Genomic DNA, 13,848 nt, shown 5'->3' with positions numbered 1-13,848 from the left:
TGCCGTCCGCGCGGGCCTCGCTGGGGGGCGGGCTTTGCTGCTCTTCAAGGTCAGGTCCAAGGTCACCTGGCTGGTGGGTGCATGAGGCCCTGGCCTTTTTGCTCTGCCTCAAAGGAAGGCTGCCATTTCGTCTCTTCGGCCTTCCCTTGAGCCCCGGCCACCTACCGGGCGAGTCAGCGGGGTGTCCTTCCGTGTGGGAGGATGGCCGGTGGGCACGGCTGCCCGTGGGGCACGGCCCGCCCTTCCCCGTAAGTGCCTGCCCGGCCACGTTGCGTCCTAACCCCGCAGGCCGCCGCCTCCTACCCAGATCCCGGGCACCGGCACCCCGCTGCATCTGGGCGTGACGGGAAGCCGTACGCTCAGACCGCGTGCCCCCTGAGCGCATTCCCGTGACTCTCTCGGGGCGGGGGCACCCCCAGTCTCCCTCCCCAGATCCAACCGCGCCGGGTTCCCACCCGGAATGACAGCGCGGCTCGCCGGCCAGGGTCCTCGCTGGCTCGGAGAGGCGTGGGGGCTCAACACCCAGGTGCACGACTGCCTGTCTTAAAGTGCGCGTGTTCCCCGGCGACGCAGCTCTGGGGTCTAAAATGGCAAAGCAGAAAATCTGTCATCAAAACCTCTGGGAAACGCTGAAGCTTCCTGGCCCCATTCGGGGGGGGGAAACCCCCCATAAAACAACAACTCCCTAGTCTAAGATGGCTGAATTAAGGTGCCACCTAACGGCAGGTAAGCAGGCGCTTCTGCCCCTGTTGGGAGCCCCTGACTGGTGGCTGGCGAATTGAAAGTTCTATCCTGAGCCCTCGCTGAAGAAGGCATCTGGCCGGTGCGGTAACCACCCTGCAGCCTAACAACAGAGGAAGTGGTGTCGTAACAAATACCCTGTTACTAATGGCAACTTCGATTCCCGCAATCAGCCATTAAGTCTCAGCCATGAAGGACAGTTTGAGGCACCTCAAGGCACCGACTGCCTGGCCCGCAGTGACAGAGGTGGCGGCTCCCTGTAGAGGGTCCCCCGCAGAGGTTTCCTCTCTCCTTCGCTGGCTTCGCCCCGCCTCGGGGCTGCGGCGGCTCTGTCGGAGCGGGAGGCCGCTCACGGCTGCAGGTGCGGAGTAGGGGCCGGCCTCGACCTGCGGCTGCGGTCGTGCGTTGGTGTGAGTCTTCTTCTCGGGCAAAATTAGTACGAAAATAAAGCGGGAGCCTGCTGGCTTATTACAGACCAGTAAAGAATGGTTAAGACATAAATCTGCGCTGCACATTCCAGAGATTCCGATAGCACTTAATGCTGCTGCTTAAATACCCATGAAACACGCTGTCTGCGCCGCAGTGCTGGACGCGGGCATGATTTATCTCCGCTGAGAAGTCTGAGGAGCCGCGCGGGGCCGCGGGCGCCTGGGAGGGCGAGGCCGGCCGCGCGGTGACCACCGCCTGCGGCAGACGTGGCCCCGGGATGGCTTTCCAAGCTCGCTGCCTGAGGGCGGCGGGAACGGGTGCCAAGAGGCCTCAGGCGGAGGCAGCACGGTGCCAGGTGTCCCCCTGTCACCGGGGGCTGTTTCTGGCCTCCCGTGACGAGGCCCCCTGTTCCGGGGACTGCGGACTCCCTGCTCTGGGGTGGGGGGCCGTCAGGAGACGCAGCACGGAGCGCGCCCCGGCCCCCCTGAGTGGGTGGCGTGTGCGCCGACAGATTCCCAGCCCCGTCCCAGCCTGCTGACGCGCGGTGGGCTCGCGGAACATTCCAACACCACATGCTCAGTGCTATTTCTGTCGTGTTCCCGTGTTTTTCTCACCTTCTGGCCAAGTGGTAGCCTCGTACTATTCCTCTCTGTTGTTTCCATGTCTCTAAATACTCTTGGAGAGAAAAAAGGAAAAGAAAAAGAAAAAAACAAACCTAGCAGCACCCACCGTGCCTGAGGACTGGGAGGAGACTCGCACTTGAGTGAGGTTATCACCTGGCTTTTCTTTCCCTCATTGGGCGACTTACAGGCGCAGAGGCGGGGTCCTTCACTTCTGGTTGACTTCTTTGTTTTCTTCGTATTCAGATGAGGCCCTTTCATAATTTTCTGGCCAAGGAGCGAGCTCGGCAGGCCTGCCCCCGGCCCCCCCCCCCCCCCCCCGGCGGCGGGCGGGCTGGCTCGCCTGGCCTCAGGGCCCTTACCGCAGGCGGCTTCGTAGTCTTCCCTCTTACTCCCAACAAGGACTTGGGCAAAGTGTGGCTCAAATAAGCATTTAAATAAAAGTTGTGGCACAATAGGTGTTTTGTGATTACCTGTTAGAGAGAAACCCACAAGGTGAAGGGGAGGGGGAGAAAAACCCCCTTTAAGCCTTTAAGGAAAGAAAGAAGCACTTATTAAGGCGTCTATTAAGAAATGACTGCACTCCACGGCTCCACACATTTCTCAGACTGCATAACAATGTTGCAGAACTTCATTTCCATCACTTGATTCTTTTCTTGTTGAAAACTGGGTCAGTAGGGCCTGAGAAACTATTTTTTCCGATCTTAACCAGTGAATTCTTCTTTATAAACCGCTGCTCTTAACATGATAGTAGTTCTGAATTCATCATAAAAACCCTTTTTACCGAGAGCCTCTTAGAACAGATCTCCAGAAGAAGCCTCACAATGAGTGGAGAGGCGGTCTTTGTTATCTGATGTGATTCTTTGCGCGGATTGGGAGCGGAGCGGCTGTGTAAAAAAGTCTCGCTCAGGCCGAGACGAGGAAGGGGTCAAGTTTGCAATCAAACAGTTATTGCCGAGATGGGCCACTGCCACTGGCCAGGCTAATGCGGGTGCAGCTGTTTGTTATGTGAGCAGAAGAATGTTTGAATCACTGAACATGTGAGAATGATCGCAGTGAACCAGAAAATATGTTTGTTCTTGGGCTCTCCAAACCGCTGAGAACCGAGCTTCGGATCAGCTGCGAGAGCCAGGGCCTCTGACAATGGAGGGATCGCATTTTCTCACCAAAAATGGACCAGACCGGTCGCGCAGACCCCTGCCCGTCTCTCCTCTCTGTTTTTGTCATTGATGGTGCGACTTACCGATTGCTCCGCGCCCCGGTCGGCGTCCGAGGCAAAGGGAAGTGACTTGGAGGTGGCAGCTTCTCAATTCTACTCTCTGGTGGCACCGGAGGCGCGGGTGGCTGTTTTGATGTCCCCTCGCTGCTGGCCGGCGTGCCCGCCCGCCGAGGGCGCCCCAACCCCTCCGCTGAGCCCGTGCTTGCTGGGGTCCGAGTGCCGCTCCAAGCCAGACGACGACCTAACGCCCGTGTCTTTGGGTTTGGCTTTGGAAATCACACTCAGAATAATTAAAACTTAATGTACTAAGAAGCAGTACTGCTCACCACATCCAACAGGGCAGCTCCCGTTTGCAGCCTGTCGTTTTGGGGAGGGGCTCATTCACGCGTGGGCGGCGGCCAGGGTAACGCGGGCCTTGACCCTCTTGTTCGTTAAATGAGGCCGCTAGGCCCCTTGAGCGAGGGAGAGCCAGGGAGAGGCGCAGAGATGAATATGTCGTTAACCCCTCGTGCTGCTGGCTAGTGTTTTGAGGTGGACAAGGGCCGTTGGATCGGCTGGGCTGGAGCCCAGCGGGGCCCCCTGTGTGGGCTCAGCGACCTCCCTGCCACGCCGCGTCCCGTCCTGGGCAGGCCCTTCGACACGGCCTCGCCGGCCTGCGTCCGGGGCTCCCTGGATCTGCGTTGGCTGGAGAGGGAGATGATAGACTTTCTTTTCTACCTCTTTTTCTCCTGTGGCTCCTCCTCCCTGCCCACTGCCTATTCCACACAAACAAGTCCAGGCCCCAAAAGAAGAGGGGAAAAGCAAAAAAGAAAAAAAAAGAAAAAAGAAAAAATTTTAAGTCTTGAGGATTAAGATCTTCATTTTTTTTTTTTTTTTTTTTTTTGCTCGTGCATTCCAATTGTTCTTAAAATATTTGGCAATGTCAATTAGTAACTGAGCAGAGTTAGCTGATGAACACAATTTTCCAGTAGACTGAGCACCCTATTGTTGCCGAGCGAACAGCAGATTTCTGAGGTCATTATCATGCGCCGGTTGCTGCGCCCAGCTGCTTCCTGCAGCAAAAGCCAAACTTTCTGCTGGAGCTGGGGGGCGCGGCAGCAACAGGGGGCTGGGGGCGCGGGCTGGCAGCCGGGCGCCTGCCCCAGCGCGGGGACGCAAGGGCAAGTCCCAGGCCCTTCCTGGGAGGCTGCCCCTCAGGCTTCCCGGCCCCCCAGCACGCGGGGCAGGCCATCGAAGGGCCAGGGGACCCCCTGGGCACGGTGGCAACTAATCTCGCTGCGGAGTGGCACTTTGGAAAACAACAATGCCGTTGACAAATGTACTTAAAAATTGTTAACCCCATCTAAAGCCAGGGAGTGCTTTCCCGTAGATAGACTTCTTTATTTTTTATTAAAAACAGGCAAAAAAGAAAAGATGAGAAAAAAGAACTGAGTTATTTTTTTAAAAGATAAAATTAGTAACTTTGGATTACTAAATGGAGGATGACACACAGAAAAGATTATTTCATTTTCCAGAGGGGCCTTCCGAGCAGATAATAGTCTGAAGTTCGGCATGACATCCAGTGCCGTGGGGAGGCCCCCCCGCCCGGCCGGGCTCCCTGTTCTGGCCCTGCCCTGATTTGGGAGCCAGGTCAGTGAGAGGAAAAGCTGCAGTTTCTTAAAGCTCAGCGGTGACCGCGAGCGCCTGGTGCTGCCCCGCCGGCCTGGAGGCGTGTGCAGCCGCCCTGCGTCTGTGGAGATTTACGCAGTGGGGGCTGGGCCCAGGCCACCGCTGGCCGGCGGACTCCGGGGGTGTGGGGGGGCGACCGGTCAGCAGGCGGCGGCCCCTCTGGCCGACACCGTCCCCTTGGCCTGCGAGCGCCTGCCCCCGGGGACGGGGCTGCCGCTGGGCTCAAGGCGCCCAGGTGCCGAGTCCCACCTTCCCGGGAACACGACGCCCGCCAGCCACTCCTTCGGAAACTTTCACTGGCTCGCGCGCTGGGGTGACCTGCGGAAGCCGTTGCTGGGGGCTCTGAGGGCCCCCCCCGGGGCTGTGCGGCCTCTCTTGCCCCTTCGCGTAGCTGTCACCCGCTTCCGCTGGGCCGCTGTCAGCGCGCCAGAGAGAGGCACGGCCCTGGCTGCGAGGCGGGTCACGTGGAGCCGCGGGACTCCGCCCCGCCCTGTGCCTCCTCAGGGTGGTCCCTGAGCCCCCGCCAGGGCCCTGCCCAGAGAGCTCGGCGAGGCCCGCAGAGCTCACGGTGGCCTTCTGCGCCCAGGTCGGCGCGAGGGACGGAACGGGCATTGGCAGCTTCGTTTATGGCAGCGGGACAGCGCAGACCCGCGGAGGACAGGCCGCCCGAGACGCAGGAGGGAGCCGTCTGTCCTCACAGCAGAGCAGATGCGTTCGCTGCGCGACCCCCGCTCACCGGAATGGGGGTCCTGGTCACCACCGGGGCGGGGGAGTGTGCTTCGCAAACAGCCACAGTGGGGCCAGAAGCCGGGCCACGCGCTCCCAGGGCCGCCTGCCGCTGCGCGCCGTCCGCGTCCGTGGGTCGCCGGCATCGCACACGCCACGGCCGTTTTTGGAGAGTGGGGCAGCCTCAGCTGGGGGGCCGCGCGGGGTCCTCCCGCTCACTCACGTCCCTGCCGCCGCACCCCCTCGAGCCCCTTCCCTGGCGTTGCGCTCGGCGCCCTGAGGCCCGGCGCGCCCCCGAGCAGGGGGGCGCCTTCCCCGCCGCCGTCCCCTGCGTCTGCCCCTGTGCCAGGAGGCCCGGCCGGTGCCCGACGTCGCCGAGGGCTGGGACAGGGCAGGCCCCCACAGCCCTCACTGCAGCGGCCCCGGGGGTGCACGGGGTCCCGGGGGGGCCGCCGGGCCCGGCCGCTGCTGAGATGGGGCGCGGAGGACCCGGGGAGGGCCCAGGGGCAGCGCGCGCCCCTCCCTGATGGGCTGCTCTGCCACGTCGCCGGTGGGGGTGGAGAGACACCTGCAGAGGCCCGGAGATTGGATTCGCACACGCGTCCCGCGCCTGTGATGACTGGGCTGGAACCTTTGCCATCTGCGACCCTCGGGCCCTCTTGCTACCCTCTGGGCTCCCCCCGATCCTCCCCTGCCTCTGTCGGCATGTGACAGGCGCATCCCTGCCCCCGCCCTGGTAGGCAGGGCTGGCCCGTGCAGCAGGAGGAGGGGCACAGCCGGCTTGCAAAGGCAGAGGAAGGGCCCCCCAGCGGGGCACAGGCGGGGGCGCGGGCGCTCTGGTCTCCTCGGGAATGAGCGGCGCAGCAGCCCAGACGCGCTCTGGGCCCCCTTGCCTGTTCCTGGCAGGACGGGGCGACAGCAACATTTACTTAAGCTGTGGAGTTTGGCGCCGCTGACACCAGGCACCATCTGGAACGCCCTCCTCAGAAAGCCGTGGGCGATCCCGAAGTGCTCGGGGGAGCCAGGCGTGGGCCGGGCTTTGGGGCTGCTTTCTGGGGCAGAACCTGAGCATTTGGGCACCCAGGCAGGGTCTTCCGGGAGCTGCGGAGCTGGGGCGGGCCCTCCCGGTCTGCACGTGGCTGCTCTCGCTGCCAGGCCGCGCCAGCTGGTCCCGAGCCAGGCCTGGTGCAGCTTCCCTTTGTCAGGAGCCCCTGCCTCCCCCCTGCCACGGCCTGTCTCCACTTATTTATTCTGTGTTGCGTTCTGCTTACTGTTTTCACCTGAGTCCTGGCGTGGTGTGGCACGTGGTCAGCCCCCGATATGGCCTGAAATAACAGGGCTGGTTCGTGTGCCGTGAGAAATGAAGACGGTGCCTCTCGAAGGTGCTGGGGACAAAGACTGAGACCCGGGCAGCTTGGCTTGTGACAAACGGGCCGAGCGAAGCACAGACAGTTGTCGCCGTCTTTCCCGGATGCGCGTTGTCTAAAGACGCTGCCAAGCCCCAAACGGCGCGTGTCCGAACGCTCCCCGCCGCCAGCCGAGGGGCCCAGGCGCAAGGGTGGGTCCCACGCTCGAGTCGGCCCCTCTCCCCCCCGGGCAGCGTGGTCCAGGGCCTGCGCTCGTGGGACCCCTCTCTCTGTTGCTGTGAGCTTCGGGGTCTCATGCGGCAGGTGGCACGCGTCTGCAGGACTCAGGCGGCAGGGCGCACGCTGCCTCCTGGGCCGGGCTGCCCACAAGGCCCTCGTGGGGGTGCCGGGGGGCCGTGGCGTGTAAGGCGTGGTCACCTGCCTTCAGGGCAAGCGCAGGGCACGCCTCGGGGACACCTTCCCAGGTGTTACTCTGTACCTGCGTCTAGAACATTCCACAGAGGAGCCTGTTCTCTCTCTTGCTCGGGTAACTTGCTGACCTGGATTTTAGGGGCTGCTCGAGCCTTACTTTCGTTTGACGGCAGCCCAGCCGTTTGCTGTGGGCGGGACAGTCCCCGCGGGCACCCTCTCCCGTTCCTCACCGCAGCGCCACCCGGCACCCCTGGCTCGGAGCCGGCCCCCGGGAGGTGGGCACCTCGGCGTCCTCAGTCATGGGAGAGGCATTCTGGAAACTTTCCAACTTGCTTACGTGTAGTTCAACATAACACGCGCGCACGGTTGTTTCCGTGAAGAGCAGACATGCGTCTTCCTCTCTGTCTTCGTCTCCATCCCTAAATATACTTTGATACATTTGTGGCAACAATAGGTGTTTCAATTTTTGAAAGGTAATTTGCCCTGAAAAGTTGGGACGATCCCTCAGCCAAGCTGCTGCGTGACATGAAATAGTTCTTGTGGTGGAGGAGCCGTGGTCGGACGGCCCCCTTTCCCGGCCGGGCCCGCCCCTCCGACGCGTCCTTGGCCCTGACCCCTGACCTCTTCCAAGAGGGACACTTACTGCCTTCTTTGTTGCCATTGTTGTTTCATGACATTTTAAATTTTTTTCAAACTACCAAGTGATTCTTTTTCATCTTGGACATTTAGAAAACACAGATAAATGGCAAATGACTACATGCGTGTGCCCACCACGACGCGGCGGCAGCCGCGCGGATGCCCGCCCGCTGCCTCGATCTCCCGTGCGCCTCGGCGCGTGTTCGGTGAACAAGGGCCAGGCCGCCCAGACTTCTGTGTGACACAGTTTTCACTTCAACATGTGTCCCGTATCATTTGTCCTTGAACGTTCTACACGAGGGTCAGCGAACTTTTTGTAAAGGGCCAGATAGGAAGCATTTTAGGTGTTTGAAGGTCGTGTGGTCTCCATGGCGACTACTCAGCTCTGTTGTCAATCAAAGGGCATGGCGCGCGCCAATCAAACTTCACTTACGAAGGCGGGAGGCGGGCGGGTGTGGCCCCTGCTGTCCTTCACGGAATCCTGCTCGGTACCTTTAACAGCTGTAGAGTAACAGCTACACCTTCTCCCAAGGCTTCTCACTCGTGCTGTGTTCTCAGAGCAAATAGCAGAAAGCTGGGGGGCCGCGGGGAGGGCCCTCGCCAGGGAAGCAGCGCGGCCGGTCGCCGCGCGCTGGGCGTGGGGGGGCGCCTTCCCGGCGTGTGTTCACGCCCGAGGCTTCCCGGCTGTCGGCGCGGTGCCTTCCCGGGGTCCGCAGACCCAGCAGGCCCCCCCCGTCCCCGTGCAGAGGCCTCCCCTCCGGAGCCCCAGAGCCTGGCGCCCCCACGGGAACGCCCCTGAGGGTGAGAGGAACCGCTCCCGGACGCGGGGTCGCTTCTCGCTGCCCTGTGGCTCCCCTGTGCATTCACAAGCCGCTAGTTTCTTCTCCCTTCCTTCCTACATTCACGTGGTCGGTCGAGGACGACACGCGAGCTCAGTGGGCCCCGACACTGGCCCCCGAGCAGCCTGGGGTCCTGCTGGTCCCATGGCCTCGGTGTTCACACAGCTGCCCCTGCCCTGAGTAGGAAACGCACGTTCTAGTAACCGCGCCAGGAAGCCAGAGAGGACACCATCAGGGGACAGTGGTGGGGGGACAGGGCCACAGGTTGGCTTTGGTTGGTCAGAGCTTCGGCCCCGGGAGGGCCCCCAGGTGCCCCAAGAGGTCACAGCTCTGTCCTCTGAGGCAGGAACGTGTGGCCCTCCCACAGCTCCTTCCCCACAGCTCGGGCCGAGGGCTGGTCGGAGGGTGGAGGGGCTGGTGTGCGGGCCGAGCTCGGGGGACGGGGGCGGGGAGGCGCGGTCCTGCCCCGGAGCCGGCACCCTCGGGCCGGCAGCTCCCGCGGCCTGTGCTTGGCCTTCTGCCACTAGAGGGGCTGTGGGTGGTGCCAGGGCCCAATCCCAGGGGCCAGCCCTGCTGTCGGGCACGTTTCGCTGGAGGCACAGCCTTCCCCTCAAAGCTGGTCCCGCGTGTTTTTGAAGTGGACCCGCGTCCGGGCCGACTCGGCCGGGGCCGCAGTGACGCGTGTGAGGATGCGGCCTCTGGGCTTTGGTCGGCGCAGGAGGCTCAGCCTGGCCCCCCGACCTCGGGGGCGTGCGGACAGGAGCTGGCGGGTGGCCGCAGGGGCACACCACGTGGGGACACAGTGACAAGGCCGTCGCCTATGTGTTCCCATAAACACATACGTGTTCCCCTTATAAGGACGCTACTCCCATTGACGAGGGCCCACCCCCAGGGCCCAAGCTCCCTCCAAAGGCCCCACCTCCTAACACCACCCGTCGGGGATCAGGTTTCCACATAGGCATTTGGGGGGCACGGAGGGTCAGCGCATAGCGCGTCCTCTCTGGTCCCCCCCGCAAGCACTGTTGACCGAGCCGGCTCTCTAGGTGTAAACGTGACAGAAGAGAAGGGGGTCCTGTGTCGTTGGACCCCTGCCTGCCCCCCGCTCGCAGGCGGCCCCTCCCTGCAGGCCCGCCACACTCCGCTCTGCTATGGGGTGGCCCACAGCCCCCGACTCGTGGAGGCAGGTCCCGGCTGCTTCTAAGTCATGAAACGCAGCCGCGGACAGACGTCCCCGTGTGGGGTGAGGAGAGGGGCCTCGGGCAGGACACCGCTGCCATTCGGGCCGCTCTGCGCTGTGCACGCGGGGGCACGTGGGCTCGAGCACGTCCTGCTTCCCGCCGGCCCCTCGGCCCCGCCGTGCGCTTCGCTGGGAGAGGCAGGGCGTTCAGCCGGTGGGGGAGCAGCCGGGGGTTCAGCTGCAGCCAGCGGCCTCCAGGGGAGGAATGGGTCCTTAAAGCAGTGTTCTGTGCGTCCAAGCCACTGGAAAAATTTATTATTGGCGAGAGAGAGACAGAGAGAGATTTGTTGTTTGCTCGTTGATGCATTCACGGGTTGATTCTTGCCTGTGCTCTGACCTGGGATCAAACCTGCGACCTCCGCGCGTCAGGACGACGCTCTCACCAAAACTGCGCTGCCAGCCCGGGCACGAGTCATTTGTAAAGTATGTGGTCATTTCGGGCTGTGCCTGGGCAGACCACAGGCGGAGGAGCGAGGGGACAGTGGGACCGTTGGGGGGCGCGTCCTGTGCGCCCCGTCCGCTCCCCACCCACTCCTGCTGGCGCACCCTATACGTTCAGCTGCACCCTTGTTTTTTTGGGGGGGGGCGGTTAGTAAGCATTGTGTTTTAGAATAAAGTTGGATTTCTAGAGAAGTCGCAGGGATAGCGCACAGCGTCCCTGTGGACCCCGCCCCCGTTTCGTCCCAAAAGATGAGCCCATGCCGACACGTCACGAGAAGCTGAGGCCGCGCGCACTGTGTTCAGGTTTCCTTCGCTATTACCGGGTGCCCGAGCTGTTCCAGGATCCCATCCGCGACGCCCCACCGCACTGAGCTTTCTGTGTAAGTTAATGAACGTGGCTCTCTTAGAGCCGTTTTGGGGCCCCCGCAAAACTGAGCAGGAAGCACAGGTTCCCCTCGCAGCCCCGTCTGCCCCGACTCCCCACGGGCCGCGTCCTCGTCCTCGCGTCCCCCTCGGCGGCTCGGGGCGGCGGCTGTGTCTCCGGCCAGCTCCCCGCGTTCGGGGCGACTTTGACATCTCAGGAACGACCGGTCAGGGGTTTGTCCGAGGCCGCCTCGGGGCGAGCCTGGGGTCCCGGGCGCCTGGGAGGAAGAGCTCAGAGGCGAGGGCCCGTTCTCTTCACCGCGAAGCGCTGCCCCGGGCCCGGCGGGGGCCTGTTTGGCAGGCCGCGCGCCTTCCACAGCCAGCCCGTGGGCGGGACCAACGTGGAAAGGGGGGTCCTGCTCAAAAGTGTTCCAAGTTAGTGGGAAGTTCAAGGTAGCGGGAGCAGGTCACCACGGGGCCCGCCCGTGCAACCACGCGGGTGGTGACCTGGGAAGGGGCCCCGGCGGTAGGACTGTCGGTGTCCGGGTGCCCCTGGAGCCTGCGGGCCCAGGCGGAGGGGCCCGGCCGCCGAGGGGGCGCTGGCCGGGGCGGGGCCACGGGCGGCGACGCCAGTGTGGGCGCAGCCGGCCGGCTCGTCTCAGTGACGGTGAAACGCCCACTGAGGCACCGACCCGGGGACGTGGAGACACTGACCTGAGCCCCACGTTCCGCCAGGTCGGGGGTGCGCGCGAGCGGCAGTGAGTAGAGATGCTCCGTCATTTTAGACACAGGGCCAGCTTTATTTTGGGGGGATTTGCTCTGTTTTCTTGGGGCCCGGAGCAACACTTCCTCCCCAGAAGGCCTGGGACTCTCTTATTTAAAAAATGCAACATGGGCGTGCTTATAGCAGGCCCCCCGGCAAGGCCGGGCGGGACACCGGGGGACAAGGCGCACGCCGCGTGGCCTCGGGTCAGCCCAGCGGCTGCCCCGGAGCAGGGCGAGCGTGCCGCCGCCGCGCCCCCCGCCTGGCCCGTGCCGCTGTCCGGAGCGGCCGGGAGTGCTCCCTGTCAGCCATATGGCATGCAGTTTTATTTGCGGTGCTAAGTTAAAATGTACTTTATCGGTCAGCATCTTGCAAGCAGATTCCGCCACCGCGTGCCGGAGGACCCGCAGAGGAGCCTGGCGGACGTCGGAGCCGTGTAATTAGACTGCGTGGAGGGCTTGTCACGTCGCCGTCCCTAACGACGCCCGCTATCTCGCCGCCACGGCTGCCGGGGGACACGGCTCCCGCAGCCGGAGGGAGATTATGTAAACATGCTGTGCGATCTCGAAAGTGAGTAATGAAGTTGAGGACTTGTTGCAAAAATTAATAAGGGGCTGGTTGGCCGTGATGGAGGAGCCTCCCGTGGGAGGCCCGCGGCGCCGGCGTGATGGATCAGCGCACCTCCAGGCACAGGTGACGGGGGAAACCCATCCTTTTTCCCATCGATACCATCAAAGGGACAATTCCAGCCTGTGCCCTTAACTCTGTACTCGACTAACGTGAAGTCATCGCAAATGCATCTTTCGGCCGCCTGTCAGAATCTTCCCTCTCGCCAGAGCGGAGCGCGTGGCGGCCGGGGGCTGTGTGCAGTGCTTGGGGAAGCCCAGGCTGTCCCCCGCCGTCCCCTGGCCCCGGAAGGTGCTGTCGGGCACCCACAGCGCGCCGCCACGGTGCCCGTCCTTCCGGGACGACGCCCTGTCTCCTCCCGGCGGAGGCACCGCAGAGCGGACCGACTCAGGTCAGGATCTCGGTTCCGCCAGGGGCCACCTCAGCGAGACAGCTCCGCACCCTGAACGTCCGCCTGCCCCGTGGGAGATGTCCACTCCCAGGCCATGAGGACCAGAGGCAGGTCGTGGGCCCAGCACATGGTAGAGGCTCGTTAAACGTGTGTTCCCAGGTGCGAGGGGACATGAGGGCAGGCAGCAAGCGGGGACAGAGGTGGAGCATGCAAGCCAGCGAGCAGTGTCGGGGACAACGGCCCCGCGTGGCCGTGGGTGCGGGCGTGGCGGGGGCTTTGCAGATGGAGACGCCGCGCAGTGGGGCTCCCTGTTGCTTTGGGTGCCCCGGCCCCTGTCGGTCCCCTCTCCAGCAGACACCTGCGGAGCTTTGCGGTCATGGGGTGGCTTGGCCTGGTGCTGGGGGACGCCCCCCACCCCCTCACGCCATCAGGGGCCGAGTGCTGAGCACGGCCGGCGCCGTCGCGTGAAGCCCCGCGCGGTGTGTTAGAGCCGTTTGGGTCCCGCCCTGCTCACGCTGATTACTATTAATTAAGGTTGATATTTACAATCAGAGGCGGCACAGGAGCAGATCAGTGGTTATTAATCACTATCCCAGAGTCATCGTTCGTTGCCGCCCCCCCAGCTCCAGACGGGGGCTGTGGCGGGGCTTTTACAGCCGCGGGAGCGGCGACGGCGGCCGCGTCACCCAGAGCCCGTGTCCGGCCCCCTCGGCCCCCGGCTCCCGCTGCTGCCGGCGGCCGCCCGGCTGGGCTCTCCTCGGGCCGTCCTCCCTCCCCCTTCAGTAGAGTCAGCTGAAACCGGTGCGGCCGGCGGTTTAGACTGCTTCCAGGGGCACGGCACCAGCTTCCGTCTCTGCACACACCGCACGGCGCCACCGCAAGGGGCCTAACGCCCTGCCCCCACACGCTGGCCCGTCCCCCACGATGTCCCCCGCCGACCCCCTTCCCCTGCCATAACCGCGCTCTCTTCTCTGTATCTGAGAGTTTCGTTTCGTTCGCGTGTTTGTTTTGATCGTTAGATCCCACGTGTGAGTGAGGTCACACGGCGCTGACGGGCGTATTTCACCCCGCACGGTGCCCTCCCGGTCTGTCCACGCTGTCGCAAAGGGCAGGGCATGGTCCCTTTTCATGGCCAGGGAGCCTTCCGTCCTTGCCTCACCGTAACTGCGCCCTCTGCAGGTTGTCCGATGTGCTCTTGTCCCCCGCGGCACAGCTTCAGGGTCACCTTGCGTTCCGGCCGCGGTGTGGCCCCCCCGTGGCCTGTCCGGGAGGCGTGGCGTGGTGACGTAGAACGGACAGGCCACAGCGCGGTCTTATCTTCAGAGCCATTCCCCGATGGGGGCGCATCTCAGGTGCCTGCCGCCCTCTCC

General features: G+C 63.4%; 1 protein-coding gene across 1 annotated transcript in view; it reads left to right on the top strand.

Annotated features, from left to right (window-relative positions):
• Nucleotides 1-13,848, top strand: part of ZNF536 (zinc finger protein 536) — a 277,569-nt gene that overhangs the window by 116,550 nt on the left and 147,171 nt on the right. The gene's annotated exons all lie outside the window — the stretch shown is intronic.

The sequence above is a fragment of the Pteronotus mesoamericanus genome, unplaced genomic scaffold (genome assembly GCF_021234165.1).
Source record: "Pteronotus mesoamericanus isolate MK-2021 breed Mesoamerican mustached bat unplaced genomic scaffold, CSHL_Meso_final contig_202, whole genome shotgun sequence".
NCBI classification, from domain to species: Eukaryota; Metazoa; Chordata; class Mammalia; order Chiroptera; family Mormoopidae; genus Pteronotus; species Pteronotus mesoamericanus.
This window is presented reverse-complemented; position numbering and strand designations above follow the sequence as displayed.